General features: G+C 43.2%; 1 protein-coding gene and 1 pseudogene across 2 annotated transcripts in view; both read left to right on the forward strand.

The window, feature by feature from the left end:
- Nucleotides 1–4,976: 4,976 nt before the first annotated feature.
- Nucleotides 4,977–23,390, forward strand: LOC310824308 (calpain-5-like; annotated as a pseudogene). Its single transcript, XR_014555085.1, has 11 exons — nucleotides 4,977–5,115; nucleotides 11,544–11,739; nucleotides 13,002–13,133; nucleotides 13,836–14,044; nucleotides 14,194–14,386; nucleotides 14,719–14,909; nucleotides 15,049–15,126; nucleotides 15,262–15,457; nucleotides 15,810–15,932; nucleotides 16,587–16,789; nucleotides 22,583–23,390. The product of XR_014555085.1 is annotated as a calpain-5-like (transcript).
- Nucleotides 10,577–24,362, forward strand: part of LOC310824283 (calpain-5-like) — a 41,483-nt gene continuing 27,697 nt past the window's right edge. The window contains exon 1 of the mRNA XM_083697164.1: nucleotides 10,577–10,600. The gene's annotated coding sequence lies outside the window, so the exon portion shown is untranslated. The remainder of the gene's footprint in view (nucleotides 10,601–24,362) is intronic.

The following is a 24,362-nucleotide window of genomic DNA, read 5'->3' on the forward strand; positions in this document are numbered from 1 at the left end:
GTGGGGTTGGTCAAATCTTTAAAACAATGTTAAAGTAATATCTATGTCTGAAACAATAGATGATATTCCATTTTCTTGAAGAGTAACACATGAATGGTTGCAGTAGTGTTATGTTCCTGGAGAGGATGTACTGTGAAATTTGATTGACACATTGTTGCATAACAGGGAGTGAATTGAGTCGGTCCAGGCATGAGGACATTTTTCATGGCAGTTGTTCTAACTAGAGGATAGTGTGACATACTACACGCTGTGCAATGTATTGAATATGGAAGCTGATACTGTACACTTTCTGGATTTGCCTGACTGAAAAAAAAAAATCTAAAAATCTGATCTAAATGAGCATCAACCCACCTGAGTCCCTCGACTACACCCTCCTCCAGCAGGGAGCACTGTGACGTCAGCACAACAGCTAGTCCAACAGCAGGTCCACTTTTACACCTTTTGGGAATCAACACTTTGTAAAAAAAACAAAACATTTGAAGTCAGTTTTTTTTCTGGAGATTTCCATTCTGTTTTATCTCACCAGCTGTTTGGTATCTTGTCTCTTTGCCCCAGATTTTCTACAGCTTAACATTAACAGTAAATGTCAGTTGTTTTGTGTGAAGCTGCCGCCACCATGTAAGATGGAAGGTGTGATCCTCTCACCTCCAGTGGTGCCTTTTTTTTTAGATTGCTGTCTTTTTGATAAAAAAAAACAAAAAAAACAGGAAAACTAAGACGTCTTCTTTGTTAACAAACTGTTTGTAAAACATTTTTAAGTGTTTTGAATTGTAGAGCTGTCATCAGCGCAGTGTGAGCTCTCATACATTGTTTTTAGAATGCCAGGATACATTATCATGGTGCAAATGTACTCTTTTTCTGTTCTCTTTGAATGCATTTCTGATGGAATGACTTGGGTTACTGGGAAATTTACAATGTTCTCTTTAATGGTGTTTTGCAATGTCATAGTGGCTTGTTTCAGTGCTTCATTCTATGTATTAACCGATTCCCTTTTGCAATTAAAAGAGTTGTATTCCACCTCCCCTCCTGGCTGTATTCCAATGTTACACATTTCAAATTTCAAGTCCAGTCTTATTGTTTATTCAAAACCACGATATCCATATTCATACCTGTATGTGCTTATTACAAAATCACATCCACATCCTCAAGCCCTTTGAGACCATTTTTATGAAACAAGGCGTGGTCTCTGCTCCAATGTATTCTTTAGTGGAATTTTTAGTGGAATGCTTTAGCAGTATTCTTAGACATGCGACCTTGGCTGAATTTTGTGATTGTATCATCCCTTCAAAAAGACCAAGGGAAAAACTGTGATAATGTTGAGGTTACCATGGTAACACATTACATGTCCATGTCTATCTATGTTCCCTGGTGCTCATGAGCAGAATATAGGTGTGTGTGTGTGTGTGTGTGTGTGTGTGTGTGTGTGTGTGTGTGTGTGTGTGTGTGTGTGTGTGTGTGTGTGTGTGTGTGTGTGTGTGTGTGTGTGAGAGAGTGAGGGCTGGATGGGATGCAAAGCTATCTGGTTGAAAGAGGTAGAAGCCGACAGTGTGAAAAAAACGGTATTACTATTCTGTTCATGAGCACATCACCATTTGGCCGTCTCTATTGCCATGGTAACAGGGTGTCTATCTCAGCAGTAAACACTGATCTCCAGTATAAATAGAGGTGTCTAGGGAATTATTTGTACTGTACACTACTGAGGAGTGCTCCCCAAATGTACAGTAGGCCTACAATATGCAGCTGTGACAGTGGCACACAAGGAGACCTGCTGAAAACACCACTACTGAATTACTGCTGTTGTTCCCACTGGTAAACCAAACTAGACAACAAGGCAGGATGTTACATGAATAGCATATGACACTTTTCACTCCTAGTCAATTTTACATGTTACCAAGATATAGGAGAGTGCAACTAAAATTGCAGCGAGACAATCCTAAAATAAAGCATTTATCAACCAATGCACTTCTACAGAGTGGGCCACCAACTGTATCTGCATTAACTGGACCCGTTGTGCACCTTACACTTACATGCAGGTGTGTGTTATTCATCTGATCTACAGTACAGGTACACTGTACAATACTGACTTGGTGCTCTACATTCACTTCTGAACAGATGCTTTGAGAGACAAACAGCCCTAATGCCTACATTGTAAGACAGCCCCACAGTCTCTCTCTCTCTCTCTCTCTCTCTCTCTCTCTCTCTCTCTCTCTCTCTCTCCCTCTCTCTTTGAAAGAGAAGAGTGTTTGTATTGGAATTGGATAGGGCTAATATGTAAATACTCTTATTCTACTCTAGATTCTACCATGGTGACCTCTACACTTTTATATTACTTTTAACAGCATATTTACTCAACAAAATAGATTAATAATGACTTAGTAAATTTCATTGGTGAAACTTAACAGTATACAAATGTAAATGTTACAGTATGTCAGAGGTCAGAGGTCTGGTTTTACCATAGAAGACAATTTTAGAAGAAACAGTCTTAACTCATCCTCTCTCTAACATAAACTGTTATATAAACTGTCCTTCATATCTCATTGTTACAGATCATTCATATACATGCAACGGTTGGGGCTCACACTGCCCAATATAGCCTGTTCAGAAACATGATTGTCTGATCACCATATCAAACAGTATGTTCATGTGGGTGTCTATGGCCCTGTACATAAACAATCCGTACCGTGGCCATTGAGTTGGATAGGTGAAAGAAATATAACTCCCCAGTGGCTCTATGATAGACAAGGTGAAATGTTCAACCTCTTGTTTACATATATACAACTTTCTCATGACACAATTGTCTAGGAATTACTATTTGGATTGGACCTATGCCTTCACTTCTCTTTTATGCCCTAATTGTCTCCGTTGAAAAAGCTATTTCATAATTACCAGACTTAAGAGGGCAAACAAACCAATGTTCTGTAGTTTAGAAAAACAAATGTGTACGATTATAGAATTACAATACGTGTGTTCTCTAAATTTGTCATAATGTGAGTTTTGTCTTCTTAAGGTAATTTCGATTTGTAAAATGAAACGTTTTCAAGTCAGATGCATGCTTTAGATCCATCCATTTGATCACTACTGCGGTACTGTAGATAGGCTTTTCTATGGCCCTGTTTAATGTCAAATCAGAACTGAAACAGTGCAACTCCTCATGCTGTCGCTGATGCATTTTGTGAACATTAACGAATGTGCCATAATTTCAAAAAACAATAAATTTGATTACAAAGATAAAACACACCGTTTTGTCTGTTTCCCTCCTTGTTGTGAATGGTGTCACTCAATTTACAAAGCTTTTGTTTGTTATCAAATAAATACACAATGATGGAATACATCCTGAGACAAAACAGACATAATGGAGCATTTATTTATGAATGTCCTCGCATATAATCGGTCATCTCATGCATAACAACAAACCCTCACATACATAACATCGAACACATGAACACAGAGGTGCTACCTGGGCAATGTATCCCTGCTCCGTGGATGTGCAGAGTGAATATGTGTCTCTAGCGCCCTCTGCTGAAAGGCTGAAGTACCATCATGGTGAAGTCCCAAAAGGATTCTTCAAAGGGTTCTCCCACAGGGACAGCCGAAGAAACGTTTTAGAATTGGAATTTTGTAAGATTGTATTCCAAGTGTAGCGCTGTAGAATGTGTGGCCATCATGACTGCTGTATGAATACAACGTTAGATCCAGAGATAGGCTACTATAAGGTATGAGAACAACACTAGAACAACATTATGGCTTTTCTGCCATCTACTGGCCTGTCGGGTTATGACTGAGTGAATGCCGTTATTTGGCACCATTCCCTAGGAATATGTAGGAGTTGCCACTGCAGGCAGCAGAGTGAAGGAATCCACTAGGAGTTTGGAATGAGGACAGGGCTCTGTCTTGTATCTGCCTGCTAAAGGGTGAAGCTGAGGGCCAAAATGATTAGTCAGAGAGGAGGCTGTTATCTCTCTGGTTGACGGTTCAAACAGGAAATCTTCATACTGAGGTCTCAGTCAGTTAATTTAGCTCTCAGTCTCACAGCCTGACTTCCAGTAGACTGACTTACCAAGAATTACCCAAATCAGGGGCATGGAGAGGACTGCTGTGACATTAGTCATGATGACAAGGTCACTAGAATGGGTCCTGGATTTTGAGTAATTACTGCAATTACTGAAAAATGTAGATGTTTCAACACTTACAGTCAGTGTGCTAGCTTTGAGTGAACAGGCAAGAATAGGGTCCAGTGCCAGTTACCCTAGTGGGGGATTTAAAAGAGAAATGAGTTTATACTTAACATGATTGTCTTATGGCCCTTAAGGCGAGCCTCAACAAATAGAGTAGCTCAACATGAGCCTCTCCAGTAAGTGAGTTCACATTATGTTACTCAAACTTCTGCTTTGAATGCATTCAAACGCTGATGTCCTTATGTTTCTGAGACCGGAATACACCAGGGATTATGAAGAGTTTTCAGACTGATGAGAAGTGGACGTAGGGGGCATCAGCTGATTGTGATATAAATAGCATCTCTGTGGGATACGTCTCTGCCAGCACATAACTGGAAGACTGTGATTTGTTTGCCTTTGAACACAAAGCTCCACATAACTACAGCTGGAGAAAGCGTTAGTATTTACTGCCACCTGTCTGAGAATGCACCAGAGGCCATATCAAAAAGCCTTTGGGATGACTTCTGATTCATCTTTTTACGGATGTACTGAGTTAGTGTATTTTCTAATGGTGCGAATTTTTAGACAGGACATAATGATTGGTATTAGTTATGTCATACATGTAAATCCAGTCTCATAGCATCAAGCGTGAGTGTGTGTGTGTGTGTGTGTGTGTGTGTGTGTGTGTGTGTGTGTGTGTGTGTGTGAACCTGTTTATTTATTTTTTTTGGGGGGGGGGGCGTACTTCCCTTCCTGGAGTGGAAAATACCGTTGCTTGTTTTTGGTTGCTTAGTGTTAGACAAGTGATGAAGACTGTTGTCTTAGGGAGGGGACACGAGGACACAACCTACTGCCTAATGTTGTGATGTCCCACCAGATCCTGACAAGGTGTAGAGAACGTGCTGTCTTCTAAACGCTGCCAGTAACTCGTTAGGATTTTAGGAGGACTGATACTATATAGGTATGTGTAAGTGTTTGATGAACACACCTTGAACGTTTTATGCGTGTTAATGTGTGACTATGTTCAAATTAAACTTGTATTATAATCAATGCTACAGTATATTCTACAATAACATGAATTGAAAGAGATCTCCTCAGACATTCTTTTTTAGTCTGATTCTGCCCAATGTGTGTGTGTGTTTGTGTTTGTGTTTTTTGTTTTGAGTCATTGTACCGTCAGCTTCTCAGTAATAGCTGTTGGTTAGTGAATGGAATGTTATCTGTCAGATCCTCCATGTAGCATCATGTAAAGGGCAGATCTGTAAAGTGAAACTCTAACCACATTCACATTCATCTCTACATATTCCCACTGTAATGGAATATGCCTGAAACCTGTTCTCCAGCCTGAGTAAATCAGTTTGATCTTGTTTGTAGTGAGTGTTATTAGGAATTGTTTGTTTTTTCAGTGGCTATCTTGCATGAAGCCTGTTCTCCAGCCTGAGTAAGCCAGTTTGATCTTGTTTGTAGTCAGTGTTATTCGGAATTGTTTGTTTTTTCAGTGGCTATCCTGCCTGAAGCCTGTTCTCCAGCCTGAGTAAGTCAGTTTGATCTTGTTTGTAGTCAGTGCTATTAGGAGTTGTTTGTTTTTTCAGTGGCTATCCTGCCTCTCTAATGAGAGTGCTATTAAGAGTTGTTTTGTTTGGCTATCCTGCCTTAAGTAGTTTCTATTGGAAGCCATCTGTTTGAAGTCAATTAGCTGTGAAGTGCTGTCAATCTCCAGTAGGAGGGCCTAAACACTATTTAACTCCTGCTCACCCTGGACCACGACTAATACATTTGGGATTGAGTGAGTCGTGAAGCCTGTCTGGTCGTTAACTGATTGTCAGGTGGGAGGGATTGCCACCCTGCTAGCCATCAGCAATCACAGAATCTGCATTTTTTTTGTAACGAGCGCAGAGCGACAGCCTCCTGACACGACGACTCAAGACATAAAGACATAGGAGTCTATCTGTGGAGTCAGACTCAAGACATAAAGACATAGGAGTCTATCTGTGGAGTCAGACTCAAGACACAAAGACATAGGAGTCTATCTGTGGAGTCAGACTCAAGACACAAAGACATAGGAGTCTATCTGTGGAGTCCATCGAGGAAGGCCTGAGAGGAAGGCCATACTACTAAGTATTTTTATTCTAATTTGATCATTTCTTTATTACTCTGAGTGTATTGTGTATACTTTTCCCACTAACCCTCTCCCTCTATATCAGCAAAAAATCACAATGTGCTTTCTCCCCATTTCTGTTATTTCCTCCATTAGGAGGACACATCGACACTACACCTCCACTCGCAACCCTTCCAACCTAGTCTACCCACCATGCTCAACTGACCATGACCTCACTGTCATGGGAGGACTTTGGAACTGCCAATCGGCGGTCCGGAAAGCAGAGGCTATCTCAGCCTATGCCTGCTTCATGTCTCTCCACTTCCTTGCTCTCACAGAGACATGGATTACAAAAGATAACACAGCTACCCCGGCAGCCCTCTCTGATGCCTACTCCTTTTCTCACTCCCCTAGACTCTCTGGTCAAGGAGGAGGAACAGGACTCCTCATCTCGCCTAAGTGGTCACATAATGTCCTTCCCCTGTCACACCTGTCCATATCATCCTTTGAATTCCACGCTGTTTCTATCACCTCTCCTGTCAAACTTCACATTGTTGTTATCTATCGCCCTCCAGGTCAGCTTGGACACTTCTTAGATGAGATGGATGTCCTTCTCAGCTCATTCCCTGAAGACGGCACACCGCTCACACTACTGGGAGACTTCAACATCCAGTCGGAGAAGCTTCACTCGTCTGGAACGCTCGACCTTCTATCCTCCTTCGGCCTTACCCTGTCCCACTCGTAAGGCGGGCAATCAGCTTGACCTTGTCTTCACTAGATCCTCCCATACCTCAAACCTCACTGTTACCCCTCTTCCAGTTTCGGACCATCATTTTGTATCCTTCTCCCTCCCTCTCAAATGCTCACCCTCCTAACCAGCCTCTATTCACACTGTGTCCTCTCGTCGCGGCCTGCGCACCCTCTCACTATCCACTCTTTCTTCCTCTGTCTTATCTGCCCTACCCTCTGTTGAATCCTTCACTCTTCTATCCACTGATGCAGCTTCCTCCAAGCTTGTAGAATAGGGCTCCGGGCAGCTGAGAGGAAATGGAGAAAATCTGGCATTCCTGATGATCTAGACTCTTATCTCTCTCTCCTCCTCAACTACACCTCATCTGGATCATCTGCTAAAGCCTTATACTACCATTCCAAAATTCCATCCTCTGTCTCTGACCCAAGGAAACTTTTTTCCACATTTTCCTCACTCCTCAACCCTCCTCCTCCCCCTCCTCCCTGCTGATGACTTTGTCACCTACTTTGAAAAGAAGGTTGATGACATTAGCAGCTCCTTCCCTCTACCACTCACCAACAATGCTACCTCTCCTCCCAAACCCACTGCGCAACTCCCAGTCCCTGGTTTAGCAGATTTCTCCCCCCTCTCCCCTGAAGATGTTCTAAAGCTGGTCACATCCAAGCGGGCAACCACCTGCCCCCTCCCCCTTTCTCCAATCCATCTCCAAAGACCTCCTTCCGTTCCCTACCACCTTAATCAATTCCTCTCTATCCATAGGATCTGTCCCAGCTGCCTTCAAGACAGCCAGAGTCAAGCCTCTTCTCAAGAAACCAACTCTTGACCCGTCTGCTGTCCATAACTACAGACCGGTATCCCTTCTCTCCTTCTTATCTAAAACCCTTGAACGTGCTATCTCTAACTAACTGCCTAACTACCTCCTTCAAAACAACTTCCTTGACCCTCACCAATCCGGCTTTAAAGCTGGGCACTCCACTGAAACTGCTCTCCTCGCTGTCACGGAGGCTCTCCACTCCGCTCAAGCTTCCTCCCTCTCCTCTGTTCTCATTCTTCTGGACCTGTATGCTGCATTTGACACAGTAAACCACCCAATTCTTCTCTCCACCCTCTCAGAATTGGGAATCTCTGGCTCTGCACTCTCCTGGTTTGCATCCTACCTGGCCGATCGCTCCTACCAGGTGACATGGAGAGGATCGCTATCCTCTCCACGACCCCTCACTACTGGTGTCCCCCAGGGCTCTGTCCTTGGGCCTTTACTGTTCTCTCTCTATACCAAATCTCTTGGCTCTGTAATTTCTTCACATGGTTTCTCCTACCACACCTATGCAGATGACACTGAACTTTTTCTCTCCTTCCCCCCTTCTGACTCACAGGTGGCAACACGTGTCTCGGCATGTCTTGTAGACATTTCTGCTTGGATGTCAGCCCACCACCTAAAGCTCAACCTTGACAAGACTGAGCTGCTCTTCCTCCCAGGGAAAGCCTGCCCTCTCCAAGACTTCTCCATCACAGTAGAAAACTCTACTGTGACCTCCCATACAGCCAAGAACCTTGGGGTGATCCTTGACAACCGCCTATCCTGTGTGGCGAACATCACAGCGACAGCACGCTCCTGTAGATTCTTCCTCTACAACATCAGAAGGATACGTCCATTCCTCACCAGAGAAGCAGCACAACTTTTGGTCCAAGCACTTGTAATCTCTCGCCTTGACTACTGCAATGCACTCTTGGCCGGACTCCCCGCCTCCTCCATCAGGCCTCTGCAGCTCATCTAGAACGCTGCCGCTCGTCTGGTGTTCAATCTCCCCAAATTCTCCCATGTCACGCCTCCTCCGCACCCTCCGGTAGCAGCTCGCATCAAATTCAAGACCCTGGTGCTTGCCTACCGGGCGGCAAAGGGAACAGCCCCTCCCTACTTGCAAGCAATGGTTAGCCCCCAAACCCCTGCAAGATCACTCCGTTCCTCCACCTCGGCTGCCCGCCTGACACCGCTGCCTCTACGTGGATGCAGTGGCCGCGCTACTCGGTCACGGCTGTTCACTGTCCTGGCGCCCCACTGGTGGAATGAGCTTCCCACAACGGTCAGGACTGCAGAGACACTTCCGATCTTCTGCCGTAGATTAAAAACCCATCTCTTCAAACTACATCTTAACAGTCCCTCCTAAAGACCGCTTTACCCTCACTACCCCCCCTATACTAACCCTAAACCCGAGACCTCTTCTCCCCTGTTACCCCCTGTACAAGTTCTCTCCTGCTAATAAAATATATTTTAAAAAAACAACAACAACAACAACTAGCCTACTGGCATTACGACTGCCAAAGGCCCCCGGTGTGAGCATTGATTATTTTGTCTTATGATGACTGTTGGGTAGATGATTCACAAATGTATTTGTTGTACGTCGCTTTGGATAAAGGCGTCTGCTAAATGCCATGAATGTAAATGAATGAATGTAAGATCATATTATTTCACTTATCAATGATGCATACTTACAATGCAATCAACACAGGTATGTTGCAAATGTTACCATGTTACAAATGATGACACACACACACACACACACACACTATACTACTAGAGCTATGTGGAGAACATTCCAGAAGTAATCGAAGCAATTAAAACACAATAGGTACTGTTTTGGTGGACTTTATTTGCGCAGTTCTTAATTTCCCCTGTTCGCCCTGTCCGTACACACACACACACACACACACACACACACACACACACACACACACACACACACACATACACACACACACACACACACAGTGTGGAAAATCCCTCATCATAATGGCTCTTATTCATTCTTTAGTAAAGTGTTATCAAAACGCACATCCTTAGTGGGGTGCATGGCTGAAAAAAGTGTATAAAATTAAAAAGAGCCCACACACTCAATTGCTCCTCCACATACCTTGATTTACAAACCAGAAAGACATTTTGATCCTGCAAGGATGTTCGTCAGGTAATTTCCGCCAGAAGTGTACCACCACACCCATATGTATAGACATAGGACAAATGCCACTAATTAAAGTGGTCTATACATATTTAGCCTGAATGAGCTAAACACACTTTTACGAATATTATAACTGTGGCCATTCATATCAGGTAGAAAAAAACTATTACATGGCTGTCATAATAAATACATAAATGAATAAGATGGCATTCTCATTATTTTATAGATCATTGCAGGATCGAAATGTTGTCTGTCTAGTTTTTAAATAACGGTAAATTTTTTGCATTTTAGTGCATTTTGCATTTAGCTTTTTAATTTCTTCTTCATTCCTTAAAATGTAAATACTATTCAGAGATTACATCAGCTACATCTGTGTAGCACCTCACAGTCATCACACTGACATCAATGTGTAGCCATATACAGTTGTATAGTACTATACAACATTACTAACACATTTCAGTGACACACAACAATGACAGCAGCACGCATTCACTGTTCACACCTTGCTATGAGCATACAAAGGCGATACTAATCTGGGTTGTGGAGGTGTTTTGGGGGAGGGGCGAGACAGACAGGTAAAAAGACCTGAGAACAACCTTTTCTTTCAGTAGTCCAAGAGGAGGGTGTTGTCACAGCGCCTTGTGAGGTACAGTAGACGTGTTGCTGAGCTTTCTCTAAAAATAACACTGTTACTATTACTACTATAACTATACAACTGAAATAGTTTGACAAATATAGGTTTAGTCTGCTTTGTACTGGTCATAAAGTTAGAATATCATCAGTGGCTGTTATGCTTGTCAATATTTTTACTCTATAAACTGGATTTTTCCATATTATTCAAGACAGTAAAAGTTTTGTTTTTGTAGCTTTTGTGACAGGTCAGAGTACAGTGAATCCATGGTTGAAGATAATACTGTGTTTCTACTTCTGTCTGTTACATGTCTAATATTGTATATGTGTTATATGTTATTGTATATGTTATTGTATATGTGTTATAATATTGTAAAATTGTTACTGTTATAGTAATATGGTATTTCATCCTAACCATATCAGTCTCTTGCCCTGATATGATGGAGGTTGCCTTACATAGTATCACAAAATGATTCCAAAATGATTTGAATATGTATATGTATATAGATGTCCAGACATCCAAGGTTAAAGTTGCAATCTGTAATTCAAACAAGAACAAAGCGGGCTCTCCATCACTTTTTTGGTAAACAGCTGAAGAACATGGGGCTGGAGAAATGTTACAGCTCTCAATTTCATAGACAGAGCTATGGATGCAAGGACTGACCTACCATGAGATCAAAATTAACAATATTTTGTTGCTATACAGTGTGTGTGTGTGTGTTTACAATTGCACTGTTCATAAACAATGGAGTAAAACTAGTTGATATTTTGAGTTCTGATGATCTAAGATCATGAGGCATTTAAGTTATATTATACAAGAATCAATGCCTATATACATATATATATATATCATTCATTTAACTTCCAAACATGGATGTGCTAATTACAGATTACAAAAATTATAGATCCCCTTGTGAGTCTCTGCCCATAAGTAATGTGAAGTCTTATTCTGTGGTCAGTTTGCAGTTTGGAGGTTCCAGTGTCTGAACAATGTTTTCCTCAGCAACTCATTACAAAAATCAGCATTACGCGGATCTGAAGAAGGAATGTCTGGAGGACAAGAAACTCTTTGAGGATCCTGAGTTTCCAGTCACCAACGCATCTCTGTTTTACAAGAAACCACCTCCTGGTGTTGTAGAATGGAAAAGACCACAGGTGAGTCTGCAAAACCAAAGATACTTTACCATTTGATTTTGATTCACTTGGACGACTTTATTTGAGGCAAAATACATGGATTTTGCCATGTATTTATCACACATTCTAGATGGGCAGATACAATGAAATCCTCTGACACTTACAGTACTGTGCATAGCATGGGGGTTTTTTATAGGCTATATTCTGAGTATTTCAAAGGTCAATGTGTTTTGAGAGGTTGTCTGAGGATTCATTTGCTGTAGTAGAATATAAGTGTCCCTGGGTTGTGTCATAGTGAATCATGGGGTGCTTCTTGGAAGTGGTAGAGTAAATGTGTGATGTGTACACACCATTTATTACATCTATGTCAGGTTGTATGGCTGACTTTGTTGCTGTTCCCTTATAGGAGCGAGACACAGAGCTAGAACTCTATTTAACATATTCCTATCTCAGTGTTCTGATGACATATTGCTCAAAAACTGGTCTGACAAGGAGAGAAAATAAATATCTCTGTTACACTAGAACGTCAGCGGAACCAAATCACGGCGCTCAGAGATGGTGGGGGTTTAGCCCGAAGGCGTATTTAATAATAGAGGGGGAAAAGGGGTAGGGGAGAGAAGGATAATCCAACAGAGTAGTCGTGGGTCGGTCCAGGGTTCGGCAGGCAGGCGGGTAGTCGGACGAGCAGGGGGTTCGGCAGGCAGGTGGGTAGTCAGACGAGCAGGGGTTCGGCAGGCAGGCGGGTAGTCAGACGAGCAGATGGTCGGGAAGCCGGGAGGTCCAGTCGTCGGGGAGGGGGCTAGGTCCGTGGAAGGGTCGACGAGGGGAAACACCAGGGAGGACGGGGTATCTGGATGTGGACACAAGGGAACGCGGTGACAACACAAACAAACACAGGAAGCGTAAAGGAATACTCGAAGGGTTACCGTGGGACACAGTACGATCTGGCACTGGAGTGAAGATCAGGCAGGGTTTACGTAGGGTGCTGATTGGGGATGTGTCGCAGGTGTGTTGATTGAGGATCGGGTCCAGGTGCGCTGTCGACTGGGAAGACGCTCCAGTGATGACCGCCGCGGCCTCGAGGTGGCGCCAGAGGGTTGGTTAGGAGGGGGAACCGTAACAATCTTAATGATAAGAGAAAAACACCTCCAGAGAGCTTATACTCATTTTAAAAGAAAACATGCTCTAAGCCAGAACTATTTGACCAGACTTTGTGACTATCGTTTTGTTTTTTTATTGTTTGTTTTACAAAATGAACATATGTACTTTCACTCCTTACACAGGAAATCAGTGATGAGCCACATCTGTTTGTGGAGGGCATCAGCTCCCATGACCTGAACCAAGGGCTTGTGGGTAACTGCTGGTTTGTGGCAGCGTGCTCCTGCCTGGCACTGAAGCCAAACCTCTGGCAGAAGGTGAGTCTGGTTTCCTCTTGTCACACAGTCTGGAGAAGAGTGTGAGAAGAGTGTATGAGAATTTAGTGTGAGTTTCTCAGTCAAAGTATACAGAAAAATACATGATGTTTGGTAACACACATATAATGTTTGTGAATTATGTGGGTGAGATGTACACTACTGCTTATGTGTCATTCCATACAGTTGACACCTGACTCACAGTTCAACTTAGTCTGTTTACCTCTCCTTCGCCCTGACACCAAGACAGAATAACACTCTCTGTGTGAACAGAGAGAGATGAATGAATCTTCTCTTCAGTTTAATGACATTGACAAGGAAAAGTATTGTTCACCATCCATTTGTTTTTGAGCTTAAACCACAGCTACTTAGTCTTACATTTAAATTAATTACATTAAAACATGAACAGTAAAAGTAAGACTGTCCCATTTAGTGAGAGCAATTGGGTCAGACATCTCACACATTTTCACATGACAGAGTGAAATAGATAATAGATAATAAAAATAATAGAGATTCACTATATTAATGTCAATGGCAACACTATGCTTTCCTTACAATAGACAACATTTCATTCCTCAGCTCTTCAGATGCTTGGGCATCACGCTGACATCACTGAGGTATCTTTGTTGTTGCTGTTGTTGTCTGCTCTATCAAACTGCATTGTCCACATTATGGCTGGATGTATGATTCACCTTGTGTTGACAGGTAATCCCTGACTGGAATGAGCAGGAGTGGGACCCAAAGCATCCTGAGAGCTACGCTGGCATCTTCCACTTCCAGTTCTGGGTGTTTGGAGAGTGGATGGATGTGGTGGTGGATGACCGTCTGCCCACCATCAATGGGGAGCTCATCTACTGCCACTCAAAACTCAACAACGAGTTCTGGAGTGCCCTCCTCGAGAAAGCCTATGCCAAGTCAGCATTACATTAACGTTCTTAACCCTGTGAACCCTTAGGCTTCATTCCATTGTGTGCTCTCTGGTCTAACCCTAACCCTAACCCTAACCCTAACCCATCTCTTCTTCACCCAAACTTCTCTATGGCTCCTCCCTCCGTGTCTCCAGGCTCTCTGGCTGCTATGAGTCACTGGACTCTGGGGATGCAGGGGATGCAGTGGTGGATTTCAGCGGAGCTGTGGCAGAGGCCATCAACCTAGAGGCTGAGGCTTTCCATTCTGACCAGAAAAAACAGGACAAACTCTTTGAGGACCTGCTCAAAGTCTACGACAGGGGAGGCATTATCAGTAGCTCCATTAAGGTCTGTTTTCTCTTGACAAAGTTTTTTCTACTACTTTACTCCCCAAATTGCTTGTTGCTGACTGAACTCAGACTACTCTCCAGCATGATTTGTATTGTACCTTGTCTTTAACAATGTTTTAGAGAAAACAGTGATTATTCAACCAGAGTTTTAGTAAACAGTATTTGAAACTCCCATTGGATTATGTCTCATCGCGTCTATTCGAAATATTACTTTCTGTATCACTTTTTTGCACATGCAAATTGGAGCCCTAAGACTTCATTATAGTACCTATGCCTAGGCACTAGATGATGGACACAATAGACTGACTGCTGACTTTGTCACTCTGTCAGGCATCACCATCTGAAATTGAGGCACGTATGGCATGTGGGCTGGTGAAGGGACATGCATACTCAGTGACGGCAGTGAAGAAGGTGCGGCTGGGCCATTGGCTGTTTTCGTGGTTTTTCCCAAATGAGATCTCCCTGATACGCATGAGGAACCCCTGGGGCAAGATTGAATGGAACGGAGCCTGGAGTGACAGGTGAAGTCATTTAGCAGAATTAATCCTCTCCACATAGTGTTCAATCTGTACCACAATCATAACATGGAATATATTATATATCATTTCAATCTCCCTCTCTTATCTTCTCTCCTCTCCATTCCCCCTGTCTATCATTCAGCTCAGCGGAATGGGAGAAGGTTGGCAGCATGAAGAGAGACAATCTTGGCATCACAGTAGAGGATGATGGAGAGTTCTGGTGAGTGTAATCAAAGATTATAACTAATATCTTGCCTGTTTAGGGTGTGTAATAGTGTTTTTTGTCTGCCTATGTTAATTGGTGTGTGTGTGTGTGTGTGTGTGTGTCTGTGTGATATGTGTGATATCTCCACAGGATGGCGTTCACAGACTGGTGTAAGTACTTCACAGACGCAAATTTGTGTCGTCTCCTCAACACTTCCCTGATCAGCATCCACAAGACATGGGATGAAGTGGTGCATTTTGGTAGCTGGACCAAGGAAGTAGAGCCTCTTAACAATCGCTGTGGAGGTTGCATGAACAACAAAGAGTCCTTCTTGCAGAACCCACAGGTACTGACCCCACAACACCCCTTTTTAATCTTATTAACCTTGCTGTTTCTACTATTGTGAACGTCTACATAAAAAAATAAATTGTTCACATTGAGGACATACAGTTGTAAAAACATAGTCCTATAATTTGTGAAAAAATGTTTATGTGAAATAACAGTGTGGTCAGCTCAATGCTGATTGTTGCGTCAATCGTAAATAGACGTTCAAATGAAGTGTCCGATCACATCGTTGAGACCATACGTTGGAGGGACCACTCTAGACTAGTATCATCCGTTTGAGTGTCTAATTTGTTCTTAATTTTTTGAACTCTGAGTGCCTGGTCCTCATGTATATATGTCTGTCCTCTGTACAGTTCCTGTTTGACGTAACCAAGGAGGAGGATGAGGTGCTGATCTCCCTCCAGCAGCGAGACATGAAGATCCACAGGCGCATTGGGCAGGGAGAGAACCTCACCGTTGGCTTTGCTGTCTTCAAGGTAGGAGACGAGAGAGTTCAATTTGAGAATGAGTATAGTGGGACTGGGATGGGAGACTGGGCTGTGTCAAACTTGTTTTGGTAGCGGGCCGCTTTAGACCAAATGCAACCTCACACGGGCCAGAAATATTACACATTTGTCAGTGAAACTAAACGAATATCCACTGTTGTGTGCACTGGAGCATATTATTTTAGGTCAATTTCTTTTAGGGGAGAAGTTCTCTGTGACATGTTTGGCTTCCCCCTCTCAAGAATTTGGCCAGATCAATGGAATTTCACTTTTCTCTTCATCTGCTGAAGAATCAGCAAACCAGTCAGTGGGTGTTTGTAATTATAGGAGGACATTACTTAAAATGTCCAGTTCATATCAGACACAAGAATCACTATTTCAACAAGACCTGTAATCACACATGATTAATATGCACTGTGTGTGCAAGCTGAAAAAACTGTGGAGAGCAGTTCACCCTGATTTCTTATTAGAGGTGTGGCACGAGAAAATAATTTCTTCTGAATTCACTCACACATATATTTGAGTAGTTCAAGCTAATATATGCGCTGTATATTCCATTACACACAGTAAGAGACAATGAACCACATGGGTGAAATAAACAAATATTTGTCACTACAGTCATTTCCATGTGTTTTTTCTGTTAAGGTGGAACTCAACAGGAAGTACCGCATGCATGACATCCTCACCCAGAGTATCGTGGCGACATCTCTGTATAGCAACACACGTACAGTGTTCCAGAGGTGCATCCTCTCTAAGGGTCGCTACGTCATCATCCCCTCCACCTTTAACCCAGGGGTACTGGGAGAGTTTATGCTGCGTGTTTTCACTGACGTGGATTCAGGATGCAGGTACTGAGAAAATGATGAAGAATGCATCTAACTGATTAAGTATACCAGTACTCATAGTAATACAGGGTCAGCCTACTGTCATGTGAAATATCATCTTACCCTGAGTTGTCCTCATAGGCCAGTAGTGAAAGCTTTTCCAGTTCTCCGTTCTACACTTTGCTTTTCACAGCACAGGCTAACCGTTAGCAGCGCCCTCTTCAATAGCCAGGATTCCGACAGACCCGAAGTTAGCATTGCTTAAATTATCTGCCCAAATCTCCACAGAGACAATGGAGAATGGAGAACCAGAGAAGGTTTCACTACTGCAACTCAGGGTACAGGGATGTCGGAAGTATATTTTGTGAGGGAGTGCTGCCTGAAAATGTTGTGAGGGGGGTGAAGGGGAGGCTGTGCATGTCAGCTGTTAAACAAGCAATTCCGGTGACTTTTGATGGGAGAATAACGTAGTGGTTAGTGCGAGTGAAAAGCATGAAATGATCGGGTCTCAGGTAAGTGACAAGGCCTACAGCTGATTTACCCGAGTACACCCGTCTTGACCTGATAAACAGCTCTGATCACAAGAGCGTTACATATCATTGTCGGCATGTCAATCCCAACTCATCCAAACTTGCACTACAATCGAGCAGGAGCCAATGTCAACGTGCACAACCACAAAAAGTGATCACATATAGTGAGAGAGAGCAATGTAATGTCAGATGGAGTAAGGTGAACACCTCACATTTTGGCCATGTCCCCCCCTTCTGTACCCTGCGAAAATGTTACCCATCATCTTTTAAATAAGAAATTCTGGTGACTTTTGACAAGAGAATAACATAGTGGTTAGTGCGATTGAAAAGTGTAGAATTTAACAGCAATCACACAATTTAATCAGTAGCCTGTTACGGGGTGAGAGGTAGTGTGGTGGACCCAAAAGCGGAGAGATACTCAGACCACAGCGCGAAGTGTATGAGAACGGATATCGTTTAATAGTAACGGGTAGGGACAACGGGAACAAACAAACAAACACTGGGTCAAAACGATAAAACAAAGGCGGAGAAACCAGCTCCGTAACAAAAGTACTCACTTAGAAAGTGGAATAATATAAACACAGGAACAGACAGACGGGCACTATGCACAAACGGGGAGGATACGGAGAGAATCTCGGACGGGGACATGAGGGAACAGACAGGCTAAATAGCACCGGGGACAGAACACACAGGTGAAGCGGATGAGGGTGATCCCAGCAGATTGGGAGGCCCTGACCCGTGTGGCCGGAGGGGGGCGCCAGAGTCACCAGACAGAACCCTCAGGCGTGACAGTAGCCTAGATGACAAAGACTTCCACATACTGTCACACACACTATCACAACATGGGGCTGCACCCCTGTTCCTACGTGCCTGTCAGGGTAAGATGATATTTCACCTAAACATGAAAATAGTCTAAACCAGTATCATATGATGCATCTTATTGATTAAGTATACCAGTACTAGTAGTAGTATATGGATGGAATTTTTTGTAAACCCTTATGTCTGGCCTTTTATGCCATTCCCAACAAGACAACGAATGAAACCTGTGCTGCGCTCTCTTTCTCCCTCCCTCTCTCTGTCTCTGTCTCGCTCTCTCCCTCTCTCTCTCTCTTTCTCTCTCTCTCTCTCTCTCTCTCTCTCTCTCTCTCTCTCTCTCTCTCTCTCTCTCTCTCTCTCTCAGAGAGCTGACAGAAGACAAGACAGGGTTTATTTTTTTTTTTTATTATTATTTGCAGATAATAATTAATAAATGTTAATTTAAAAAAAAGTGAAATTGGATAATTTCTCACGGCACACCCAACGATCTCTCACGGCACACTAGTTACTGGTAATTTGGATATATTTTTACGCACGGAGTTCGGGGACTTCAAAGTAGGACTACGCACAGTACACGTACGGTACTTGTATGCTACAATACAACAGACTGCTATCCTAATTAAATAACTCATTATTAATCTGTTGTAATCGCAGAATCTACTCAACTCAAATAATTACGAATCTGTCCCGATATTAGGGCATGCGTTTCTTCATACGCTTCGCGTGTGAGACATCTGCGCAACTACACCTACAGTAGATGAATTCAGATTGCTAGAGTGGGAGTAGAGGCACTGTTCTAATAACCACCATTGCACTTCCCAACATTTCCTACTTGTGAGGGACCTGCACTTAATAAATACCAGCACTTGTGCACAATGATTAGCCTACTTGCAATGATTGTGATATATTGTTTCACTGACTTTAGACAACTGCACCTATTGTGCATACGTGGCTCTAGAAAAGAGCGTTGAATGGCTAAAGTGTAAATGTAAAATGTCAAAATGAGTTATAAATAAGTTATAAACTATAACAACAGCAGCTTGTGTGTAGTCCTACAGTATTAGTCATATTTAAGTGTGATGGCATAACATAAGGAGAGCGACAGACACACACACACACACACACACACACACACACACACACACAAACACAAACACACACGTCTACCTATATGCAAACACACATACACAAACAAACACACACACACACGCACGCACACACACACACACACACACATGCATGCACACACGCACATTACTCAGACTGGCTAAATGAGAGCTAGACATTGAGACTGTGGAAGTCTAAGCTAGAACAAAGTGAACTTGAATGAGAGTGGGTGGATGATAAACACAATGGAAAAAGAATACAATGATGTACTTCAGTCATGGTGTTTAGGAGATACTTCAGTCATGGTGTTTAGGAGATAATCAGATGGTTTATTTATCTCAGTCCATTTGACAGAAAATGCTATAAGGATCAAAATAAGACTACAAGGAGAATTGGATTAGGGTTAGGGTTAGGGTTAGGGATGGAGAGAGGGAGGAGGGGGGAGGGAGAGAGAGTTGGGGGCTGAGGGCTGGGGGCTGGAGGCTAGGGAGCTAGGGGGCTGGGGGCTAGGGGGCTGGAAGCTAGGGAGCTAGGGGGCTAGGGAGCTAGGGAGCTGGAGGGCTGGGGGGCTGGAGGACGGGACTGGGGGGGGGGTTGATGGGAAGGTAGGAAAAGTGTGTGGGGGTGGTGGGGAGGGTTTGCAAAAATAAAAAGAAGGACAGCAATCATCCTTAACAGGACTCCTTCTTTTTCTTCTCTCTCTCATTCCTGCCATTCACTTTCTTTCCATCCGGGATGTCGGCCCTGTTCTGTCGCTTGAAGAACTTCATGAATCCTTTCCTTGAATGGATCTGAAACGAGATATGGTATTAAAGTACAAAACCAACAACTTCGGGCTTTATAACATGATGATCAACTGTTTTTGACCCTGTTTTCATTAAAGTAATGTAGATAAGTCCAATGATTCATTGAAGTGCCAGTACTGTACCTTTTTCTCAGCTTTCTCCAGCTCTATGGCCTTCATGGCGAGCTGATCTCTCATCTCCTGTCTCTCCTTTTCATCCTCGCAGTCCTTCAGCTTCTGCAGCTGTCGCAGCTCCTCCCTCTCTCTTTCCAAGGTCTCCACTTCTTTCTCCTTGGTCAGACACTTCTCCACAGCCTTGTTCATCCTCCTCTCCATCTCCCTCATCTCCTTCCTCTCTCTCACAGAGAGGGCCCAAAAACAGCTAGCGGACTTTTCCATTTGAACAGAGTAGAGTTGGGAAGAGTAGAGGGCCTCGCTGAGACTATCTATCTCTCTGGTCTTCTCATTATTGTCCATTCTCCGTTCCTCCTGCTGAGCAGCTAAGAGGGTCTGGAGGTCCACGTGGGCCTTGGACATGTCATCCAGTTGGGTTTGTAGAGACTCCAGGGTTTGTTGGAGGGTGGCCATCTCATTTCTCTCCTCCATCTTCCTCTGCTCTGCCTCTCTGGCCTGCCTCTCCATCTCCTCCCTTTCTGCTCTCCAGTTCTTCTCCTGTGAGGCACAGAGGTTCTGGAGGTCTGTGTGGGCTTTGGCCATTTTGTCCTGTTTTCTTTTAGACCTCTCCATAGCCTGAAGGAGATAGTTGATTTGCTTCTCTTTCTCTTTGACCCTGAATATCTCCCTCACCTCTACGTCTCTCGCCCTGCTCTCCATTTCGCTCCTCTCCTCTACCCATTTCCTCTCTCTCTCCTTGGTAGCTTCGGCCTCCTTCTCAAGGGACTCTACTTTGAGGCCAAGAGAAAGAATGACGTCATCTTTTTGTTTGAAGGTGGAGAGTCCCCACTCGACAACATGCCTCCTCCCCGTCTCTAGACCTTCTCTCTCCTTCTTCCACCTATCCTCCAGGGCCCTGATGGTTCTCTGCTCGTTTAGCTGGTGGTTGTCTAGGAGCTGCCGGAGAGAGTAGAGCTTCTTGTCCTTCTCACTCAGAGCGGCCTGGTACTGTGCAGTCATCTCTCTGCTCTTTCTCTCCATCTGGAGCCTACACATCTGCATATTGTTACCTATAAAGTCTCCCGTAGACATATTTTGGAGGGTCTGTCTTAGGTGAAAAATCGTGTTGTCCTTTGATTTAAGCAGATCAACAATCGTTCCTCTCTCCATCTTTAATTTGTTGTGAATAAAGGCATGCTAATTAATCGGTTGAAAAGTTGAGTGTGAAATCAAAGCAGTCTTGTCTGAATACTATTTTAGAATCATTATGTTTTTATTGCGCATTAAACGTCGGGGCATTGTTGCGTCCGTTGTCACGACAACAATGCCCAGCAAATCCCCACGCAGTGCTAAAAAATGTTCTCGCTTTGCCAATATTCTAAAATGATGTGGTCATTTTTTTGCAAAGTGTAAAATAATGTATATTGACAATAAAGTGGCCATTTAGATCGTTTGAATGCTTCAAATATTGTTTTGCTCCTATATCTAATACCAGAATACGAGTTGTATGTTGCGTACACCTGCACCAGTGAACAGTTTTTAAAATGTAGGGTTAGGGTTAGTGTTATTTATTGTTTCGTCAAAATCTACTGCCTTACAACTTCTTACTTTTAAATGTGGGACCATGAGCAATTTCCAACATGAATCCATTTTATGCGTTACACAGTCAGCATATCACGGTTGGGAATCTGTAGCCTAGGCCAGTGTTCTTTTTACCACCACTCATACTAGGGCCTTCACCTGGGTCAGAATCTTGTCCAGGGCCCAGTTCGGAGTTTGCATTTTTCCATTTTAAAAACTTCTCCATCACTGTCAACCACGACCTGTCGCATGCGTCACTAATTCTCTTGTCTCTATGCAGGAAAGAGGCAATTAGCTACCTGCTGCCACCCGGACGAATATTACATTACTCTGCCAGTCACTATATTATAGCACAGACACTCGACAATGGCATATTATTTGCAGATAATAATTAATAAATGTTAATTAAAAAAAGTGAAATTGGATAATTTCTCACGGCACACCCAACGATCTCTCACGGCACACTAGTGTGCCGCGGCACAGCGGTTGGGAAACGCTGGCCTAGATGACAAAGACTTCCACATACTGTCACACACACTATCACAACATGGGGCTGCACCCCTGTTCCTACGTGCCTGTCAGGGTAAGATGATATTTCACCTAAACATGAAAATAGTCTAAACCAGTATCATATGATGCATCTTATTGATTAAGTATACCAGTACTAGTAGTAGTATATGGATGGAATTTTTTGTAAACCCTTATGTCTGGCCTTTTATGCCATTCCCAACAAGACAACGAATGAAACCTGTGCTGCGCTCTCTTTCTCCCTCCCTCTCTCTGTCTCTGTCTCTGTCTCGCTCTCTCCCTCTCCCTCTCTCTCTCTCTTTCTCTCTCTCTCTCTCTCTCTCTCTCTCTCTCTCTCTCTCTCTCTCTCTCTCTCAGAGAGCTGACAGAAGACAAGACAGGGTGAAGTGCTGGAGTGCGGATCGTCACCTCCACCCAACTCACAGACACCTCTAGCGCTCAGCTGGCTCCTACTTTACCTGACACTGTGTCAGGTCCCTCTCAATGACAATGCCAGACAATTCAGTATGGTGCTCATCACTACAAGTCATATGGCTGTCAGTCACAGGAACTGTGGTGACCCCTCACCACTGGTGTCCCCCAGGGCTCCTACCTTGGGCCTTTACTGTTCTCTCTCTATACCAAATCTCTCTGCTCTGTAATTTCTTGACATGGTTTCTCCTACCACACCTACACAGATGACACTCAACTTTTTCTCTCTTTCCCCCCTTCTGACTGCCAATGGCACCTGGTGTGAGCATTGATTACTTTGTCTTATGATGACTGTTGGATAGATGATGGACTTACTTAAACAAATGTATTTGTTGTACGTCGCTTTGGACAAAGGCGTCTGCTAAATGCCATGAATGTAAAAAAAAAAAAAAAAAAAATGTAACTGGCAGGGACCAAGAAGCACCTTCAAGCATTCTGGATTTTTCTCTTGTTTGTTTTTGCATAACTTTTGAGAGGCTGCTCTGTAAAGAGACAAGCCAAGACTTTTACTTTTTAAGCTTCCTTAAACTAATGTGAAAAAGTCAGCATGAACCAAGTGTCAATGCCGTTTTTTAGAGACTTGCTACACAATATATATTGACTATAAAGCAGATATATAGACTATAGTAGTATGTATAACACTGCATTCCATTTACAAGTTGTTATCATTCATACACAAATCTCCTTACCTTTTTTCAAATAGTTGTAAAAACAATAGGTACAGTATTTGCTTAAAAATATTTAACTGTTTATTAAAAGCTCTGAATGTATCTACATGTTTTTGATTTTGGACCAATGGTCATGTGTTGTCTGGTGTCCTATTACAGAAAAAGTTAAATGATTAAAGGGCAAAATGTGTAGTAATAATTGAAAAAGAAACGCTTTTTTGTCTTTGTTCCATTCTCTTGATACACATTAATAGAGGAATTTTCACACCACGTGTACAGGTTTACTCATTCAGAAGAGATGAATGTACAGGAGTGACCGCGGAAGAGGAGGAGGCAGATATATCGGTCGTCCGCTGTCTCAGAGTTCATCTTTGTGCTCATAGTTCAGGCCTGTACATGGAGAAGAGACCAAATGTGACAGGGTCAGGTAGTTCCTGTGACATCGCTGATGCCCTCAGCCACCAGTCACACTCAGCAGTAGTGCTCAGGACAGGCTGTGTGGGCCTGGTCACAGAAGGCTGCATCCAAGTGCTCTGTCCAGATGTAGTGTCTGATACAGCCCAGCAGGATAGTTCCATCCAGGAGTGTAGAGAGTGTGCAATTTCCTGAATATTTTTATTTTCATTTAAATTACGTAATTATTCACATACATTCACACATATCCTGATGAATAATGTGTTGAGTTACGTGTGTGTGTGTGTGCAATACATTCATCATATGTGTGTGTAGAGTGCCTTTTTTGCTGCCGTGTTCCATAGGCCTACCAGAAACATGTAGTGTGTATCTTGCGTGTCCACTCTAATGTGTAAATTACATTATGATCCCTTGACCACAAGAGTCTGTGCTCCAGGGAATTAATTAAAACACTAATATAGTGTACCTAAGTAGCCTGAGCAGCATCAAACTCAGATTAATCTCATAAAAACTCTGTTTGGCACCCCTGACTGGGGTACAGTAACCTGCAGCCGTGTCCCTTTGAGGGGACAGGAAAGTGGTCC

This window comes from Argentina silus (genome assembly GCF_951799395.1).
Source record: "Argentina silus genome assembly, chromosome: 2".
In the NCBI taxonomy this organism is placed as follows: Eukaryota; Metazoa; Chordata; class Actinopteri; order Argentiniformes; family Argentinidae; genus Argentina; species Argentina silus.